The sequence below is a fragment of the Ursus maritimus genome, unplaced genomic scaffold (assembly GCF_017311325.1).
Source record: "Ursus maritimus isolate PB19 unplaced genomic scaffold, ASM1731132v1 scaffold_8, whole genome shotgun sequence".
Taxonomy (NCBI): Eukaryota; Metazoa; Chordata; class Mammalia; order Carnivora; family Ursidae; genus Ursus; species Ursus maritimus.
In genome coordinates this window covers 62,117,926-62,125,892 of record NW_024426996.1, presented here as the reverse complement: position 1 = coordinate 62,125,892, position 7,967 = coordinate 62,117,926, and positions in this window count along the sequence as shown.

Sequence of the window (7,967 nt, the reverse complement as noted above, 5' to 3'; positions counted from 1 at the left end):
GAGAAGCTCAAATGAAGACAATTGTGTCTTAAAAAAAATATAACTGAAGTCTGGTTTTGAGATTACCAGGAAAATGGCAGCTCTGGTGATGTATCTTGCAGAGTAAGCGGAATCTGCCGTCTAAAATGGCGATTTTTTATTTTTATTTGTGCTCCCACTTGATGTGGACTCACATTACAGATATAAAATACCCGAGCACAAAACCATTATTTGGTTTTTGTAATCAAGAGAGCAGGACTCTGTTTCTGCTGGCCCCTGCCTTTTGAACATTGGTCTGTGGCTTCGGGGAACAAGTTAGGCAGAGGACTGAGAATCCCAAAAGGGTCACTCTTGGTTTTTTGCGGGGTTTTTTTGCTCACCAAACACGTGACTTGTCGGTTCATTTGGGCTCTCCATTAACTCCCTACTGGCTCTTGCCAAACACAGTGGCTTTCAGTGATGAAGAGTGATGGCCGAGAGCGTCCATGAACTTGGCACAGTCTGTCCCACAAGGCCTGGCCTCCTGGATATGCTTCCGGCCAAGGAAAGGGAAGACAAGTAAGGGCAGTGGGTTCTCCAGTGTCCAGAATGCCTAACACAATTACACAAACATAGAAGGTATTGTGGGCTGAATCATGTCCCCTCAGAATTCGTACGTTGAAGTTTTAACCACCCCGCCACCCCCGCCTGGCACCTCAGAAGGTGACTGTATTTGGAGACCAGGTCTGAGAGAGATGATTAAGATAATACGAGGACATCAGGGCGGGTCCTAATCCAGTGTGACTGGTGTCCTTAGAAGCTGTGGAGATAAAGACACTGACTCACAGGGAGGGAACACTGTGGAGACACAGGATGAAGACGCCATTTACAAGCTGAGGAGAGAGGCCTTGGAAGAAGCTAGGCCTGCCCATAACGTTGATCTTGGACTTCTAGCGTCCTGAACAGTGAGGAAATCAATCTCGGTTGTTGAAGCCAGCCAATCTGTGGTACTTCGTTATGGTAGGCCTGGCAAACTAACGCCGTGCTGCACAGTAAACACCTGCTGGGGTTGTTATGTCATCTCTTGTGAATATACTTCTCTCAAACTAAATTTCTTTATTGTATAGGATCATGGCCGTAGCTTCCTCCAAGGTTCACCCCTGCCTACCTTCCCATACTGCTTATCCACATGACCCTCCATTCTAGCCCACTGATCTACTCATGCCCCTCAGACCATCCCTCTGCCCTCCTCCTCTCCCTGCGGAACACCCTCTTCCCATCATCTAACACCACAGTGATTTCCAGACCTTTTTAAAATGTGTCCTGCCCCACCCCCACCTGGCTTCCTTGACCTTTACTTTTCCCTTTGGCTTCTTAGGGGTTCACACTACTGGTGGCATAGAGTGGCGTGACTCCCTTGGATTGTGATTTTATCACCAGCAGATGGCAACTCCCTCCCACCTTCAGCTCAGGTTAAAACCCTTGGCATCATCCTTGCCTCCTCTCTTTCCCTCATTCCTAAGAGTCAACCCGACAGGAAAGCAATGGCCTCTACTGTCCAAACACCTGACTCTGAAATCTTCCATCCACTCTGCTGTTATAATCAGTGTCTAAGTCACCATCTGCCCTTGCCTGGATGATAATGACAGCCTCCTAACAGAACTGTCAGCTTCAGGGGCGCCTGGGTGGCACAGCGGTTGGGCGTCTGCCTTCGGCTCAGGGCGTGGTCCCGGCGTTGTGGGATCGAGCCCCACATCAGGCTCCTCGGCTGGGAGCCTGCTTCTTCCTCTCCCACTCCCCCTGCTTGTGTTCCCTCTCTCACTGGCTGTGTCTATCTCTGTCGAATAAATAAATAAAAGCTTAAAAAAAAAAAAAAAGAACTGTCAGCTTCTATCCTTGTACCCTGTGGCAGGCAGATCCTAAGATGGCCCTGTGTACTCTTCTCCCAAGTGTGAGCAGGACTTGTGAATATGGTGGATGTCATGCCCGTGATTAGGTTACTGATAAGTTGATGTTCAGGGATATCTTGGTAGGTCCTTACCGAATAGCTCTTTAAAGGGACTGAGCCCTTCCCAAAGGAAGAGATTTAAAGTGTAAGGGAGATTCCCCTTCTGGTCTTGAAGAAGCAAATAGCCATGTTGCTAACTGTCTGTGGAGGGGATCACATGGCAAGGACTTGAGAGTGGCCTCCAGGATAAGAGCCTTTCCCAGCCAACAGCTGGCAGGAAAATGGGATCTTAGTTCTGCGACCACAAGGATATGAACTCTGCCAACAATCAGTGAGACTGGGAGAGGACCCAGAGCTTCAGATGAGATCATAGCCCCGAACGACAGCTTGCTTCCAGCCTGGTGGGACCCTGAGCAGAAGACCCAGCTAACCCATACCTGGACTGACCCAGGAAACTGACACAATGAACTTGTGTTGTTTTCAGCTGTTGGTAATGTAGTGGTTTTGTGGTTATTTGTTCTGTGGCACAAAGAACTAATACATGCCACTCATTCTCCACACACTAGTCAGAGGGATCCTGTCAGAATGCAAGCAGACCATGTCCCTGTTTCTCTCAGAAATGCCTCCTGTTGGCCTCGCAATAAAAGCCAAAGGCCCAGGACAACCTCCATGATCCGACCTCTACCACCTCTGACCTCTGACCTCTGACCTCATGTCCTCTTACTTTCTCTCCTATTCTCTCTGCTCCAGGCACAATGAACTCCTCACTACTCCAGGAATGCATCAGACCTGCTCATGTTTCCACCTCAAGGAATTTGTTCTCTCCACCTTGAGTTCTCTTCCGCCATATTTCTCCATGGCTCCTCCATCATCTCCTTTAAATCTTTTCTCAAGAGGCTCCCCTCATCTCCCCATTTAAAAACATAATCTTTCCTCAGAGAACCTGGCACCCCCAATCCCCTTTAGCCTCCTCCCGCATTGCACAGTTTACACATTTATTGTGAACATTATTCTGTAATACTGTGTGTAATTCATGTATTTATCACATATATTATGTGTTTCCATCTTCTATTGGGATTTACACTCCACAAAAGCAGGATCCATGTCCCTTTTGTTCACAGATGTATCCAAGCACCTAGAACAGGGCCTAACAACCAATACTTATTGAATGAATGGATGGATATTTGTTATGACTTTCAACAGTGAGATGCTTTTGGTTTAGTGTCTGCAGAAAAGCTATTGGTGTCCCGCTGGCATCTCCTCCATTACCCTTAAGGTCACCAACAGATGGTTCCCCCACAGCAGAAGCATCCTGGGTCTCTGACTGCACACTCATGGGAGGAGTCAGAATTGCCAGGGAATGCACTCCAAGCAGCAGCCCCCAACCAGCAGGGGGTGGGAGTTGGTGGGGAGAAACCCCACTTTCTTGCCTGTCCATGGGACTGAACCCCAGTTGTGCACAGCACCAGTCCACTCAGTCATACCCCTTACCTGGCTTCCTTTTTTCCCGCCTGTCCCCCTTCCTTCTTCTCACATCACCTCCCAAATAAGTGGCATAACCCTAAATCCTTGTTTCAGGGCTTCTTTCAGTTGAAAAGAATGCAGACTAAGCCAGTCTCCCAGTTTGAAGTATGATGGTTGCCAGCCACATTCTTCAAAACAAGCTTTGCTTTTGACTCGTACATAAAACTTCAAATATTTACCCCTGAGGAAGATGGTAGGATTTACCCCCTTAAGAATTTTAGAACCAGAGGACTGTCTAAAGCTTTTAGCCAAGTGGATCGTAAGACTTCCTAGAACGGGTTAGGAATGTTCCATCAAGGTGGGATTGGAGCTCTCAGAACTGCTCTCAATATTCTCAGAGCCTGGAAGAAATCATCCATTTACCAAGACAAAACCATGCAGACTAAATGTTAACATGAACTATTAGGGGCTGGAGGCATCTCTCCTTCTTCCACTATATTATTCTGACCAAATGCTATTACAGTTATGGATCTAAGATTAACTTTTACAAAGTGGGGAGACAACTTGCTCATTCATCAAGAGCATTGGTGTTTGAAGGAATCTTTCTAAGCAGAGGCTTTTGGTGTAAGCGCAGTTGGGAACCACTAAACTAATGCAACCTCCTTGCTCTACACAGGAGGCATCTGGGGACTTGGCCAAGGTCACTCAGCTGGGGGCGAAGGGCTAGGTCTAGAACTTGGGCCTCTAGACTCCCAGTTCCACACTCTTGCTTCACACAGGAAGGAAATGGCATACTCTGAAGACTCTAGGATTGTTGTTTCATCTGGAAGATATTTTTATGGAGGCAAAATTTTCCTTAAAAAGCACAGTGAGTGCATTTTACCCATTAGAAGATAAATAAGCTGCAATGACAAAATGCTGAATATTTGCATCTAATGAGCTTCTCTGTGGGCAACAGCTGCATGGCACATGAAGAATGGTACTAAGGACACACTCACTCATTCCGGAAGCAGTATGGTGTAATTACATGCCTGGCACGGTACCTGGTACAGAGCAGACTCCCGGTGCCTCCCCAGCTCTTTGACCTTGGACAAATGACACGATCCCCTCCAGACCTTTCTCCTCGTGTAAAATGTGGGGAGGGGGACCTCACGATCTAGTGGGGAGACCTGGTTTCTGGTTTCAACTTTGCTACAGGATCCTGGGTAAGTCACTCCATCCCTCGGGGCCTCAGTTTTCCACAGCTATAAACAGAGAATTGATTTCAAACCCTCTAAGATGCCTTTTAACTCAAAAGTTCTGAGTCCGATGGCCCAGATGTCCCCGCATCCCTTTCCAGCTCTCACAATCTCTGATTTTATTGGTTTTGGAATTGATTTGTTTCAGAGATTGATTTTTTTAAACCTAAGTAAAAATAAAATGACACTTTCCCTTCAGTTGGGCTAATCCCAAGCAAGCAGCTCAAGAGATGAGCAAAGAAGTGTGAAGTAGACAAGCAGAAGTGAGGACAACCACAGCAGGGACATGCTGAAATCTGTTTGCTTTCAGCCAGAGGTGATCCTCGGACAATTACTCTCATCCATGTGACAGCAGGTAGGAAAGGAAGACCAGAGAACGTGCTCTGACAAACCTAGGAAAGGTTATGAGCAAGAGGAAATATGAATTTCTTCAAAGCCTTGTTCTTAGGTTCCTTTTCGAACTTCAGGGGCTGTCTTCCCAGAACTCTTAGCAGGTGGTTATGTCACCATCCTGACCTGGTCTCTCTCAAAATGAGTGTTCCAGGGCAGGAACCAGGAACATAGAGTTCTGAAAGAACATTGCACACAGGAAATCCTGCATTAGGATTTAATTCTTGATCTAGTTTTGCAATATCCGTGTGTGGAGGGGTGGGTGAGTGTGGGCGTGAGTGTGGGTGTGGTAGTAAACAATGTGATTGATTTCTGTTTTAAGCAGAACTTTCAGAAGCTATATACCCAGATGATCACGTACCTTGGACAGGCACGTACTTATACTAACAATGCCACCTGGGGAAATAATTTTTAGAATTTCCCTCTCAGACTTGCTTTCTGAGCTGAAGGCTGAGTCTTCGGAATTGTTTCCATGTTCGAGAAATGAGATCTTGTAGGTGTGAATGTGAGTTTTAGAAACAGCCACACGTCGTTCAGAGCAAGACTTGTGGATAAGAGGGGTTCTCTGTCTCCTTAACATCAGGCAGAAGAATGCAGCCTGACGCATGTGGAAGGAAGGAGAGAATGAGAGAACCATCATTTTGTAACAACTGGGGAAATAATTGATTCAGGCAGTGATCACCAACGGATGAACTCAGTAGATGAGAGATGATGGGGTCCTTGATCTTGGGGCAAGGATCAGGTTGTGCCACCTGAGCCAATGATCCATCTGAGAGCCACAGAAAGTAGGACGTCGTGCGTTTCCCGAGTGTTGCAATAGGCAGCCTGCACTGCTCCAGGAGGTGTTCCTGCCACGAACGCCAGTTGTGTCCCTGGAGCCAACTTTCATTTACAGGAATTAGGAAGGAATCAGGGAACAAGTAAAATGACTTCCATGAGACCACAAAGAGGCAAAGAGACAAATCCAGAATGTAGGTCATTTTACAGGACTACTGACCCAGTTTCTATAAGTTAGCAGTGTGAGGCAAAGACGGCAGTAGGAGTGTTCAAGATTAAAAAAGAGTGAAGGGGGCGCCTGGGGGGCTCAGTCAGTTAAGCATCTGCCTGTGGCTCAGGTCATGATCCCAGGGTCCTGGGATCAAGCCCCACATCAGGCTCCCTGCTCAACAAAGAATCTGCTTCTCCCTCTGCCCCTTCCCCTGCTCATACTTTCTCTCTCTCTCTCTCTGAAACAAATAAAATCTTAAAAAAAAATAAGGGAGACTGAAGAGACATAACCAAAGATAACGTGGATCTTCTTGAACAAACAAACTGTAAAAGAGACATTTGGGGAAATTTGCTTATAGACTGGGCATAAGACAGTATTAAAGAATTAACTGTTAATTTCTCTAGGAGTAGTCACAAACTTGTGATTATATGCCACAGCGTGGACTCGTTTCAGAGCTGCATAGTGAGAACGGTAGGTGTGTGAAAGACTACCTGATCCCTGGGGCTGGCTTTGGAACACATCAGCCAAGAACAAAAAACAAAGAGCACATTTAAAAGGATAAAGATAAAGTCAGTGTTGCAGAATCTTGATCATTATTGCATCCGGGTGATGGGTATATGGGACTCCTTGTACTAGCCTCCCTATTTTTGTTTGAAATTTAAAAAAATAATAATAAACAATGGGAGGGGGAAGTGGTGGTGACTTTCCAAAGCTGGTCATTCTGAAGGTCGGTGTCAGGCCACAAGCTCTCTATGGTCCTTTTATGTCAGTTCATAAATACATTCCCTCCAAGGNAAAGAGGAGGAAAGGGAAGCCCATCCGGCATATAGCATCTCCAGGATATACCTTTAGAATAAAGCAAGAGACAGAATAATGGGCTTAGAATACCACTATTCGGGTCAAAACAAAAGGGGGAGAGGGGACTAAATCTGCTTTCCTCCAAAAGAACACAATTCCGTGGTTGCTTCGAAAATGAGAAACGAGGGGCTGGGCCAGGGTAGAAGGGAAATTTACGTGTATACCATATGCCCTGTGATACTTTCTGAATGTGGGACAATATGCATGTCTTACCTATTCAAAAAATACAATTTCAAAGAAAAACAGCCCCCAAAGAGCCATGCATTTATTTCTCTGTTTTAAGCAGGGCATTTGTAGTCTAGAGCGGGTCTTAGGCTTTGAAGGATTTTAGATTTGGGGGGGAGGTCTCCCTCATTTATGCCTCTCTCTTTGAAGGCCTACCCCCCCTCCCCAGAACATGCTGAAGGAATACGCCCCAGAGCCACCATTCTGTGCTGCAGCCACGGCTCGCCGGCCAGGCTGAGCAAAGGACCCAGACTTCCATTCTCGATCTCTCTGTCTCTGTCTCTCTTATGCACACAGGTCCATCAGTCTCATATTCCTTCTTTCAATTAAAAAAAATTTTTAGTTTTGGTAAAAACATACATCACGTGAAATGGACTGTCTTAGCCATTTTTAAGTACAGAGTTCAGTAAATACACCCATATTGCTGTGCAACCAACCTCCAGAATTCTTTTCAGCTTGCAAAACTGAGACTATATCCATGGAGGAGTACCTCCCCTTATGCCCCAGCCCCTGGCCCCCAGCATTCTGCCTTTTGCCCCCACGCATTTGCATGCTCTAGGTGTTTCAGAGAAGTGGAACCGTAGGGTCTCTCTTCCTGTGTTTAGCTTATTTCACTGAGCGTCATGCCTCCAAGGTCCATCCAGGTCGTAGCAGGTGTCAGAATGTCTCTCCTATTTAAGACTGACTAATATTCCATTGTGTGTGTATACCACATTTCGTTTATCCACTTATCTGTGGTTGGGTTGCTTTTAGCTACTTTAGAGCTAAAATATAGCATAGCTATTGAAGGTTATATTAGCTTTTAGCATTATTTAGGATAATGCCACTATGAACATAGGTGTACAAATATCTCTTCAAGACTGTGCTTTTCCTTCTTTTTGGTATATACCCAGAAGTG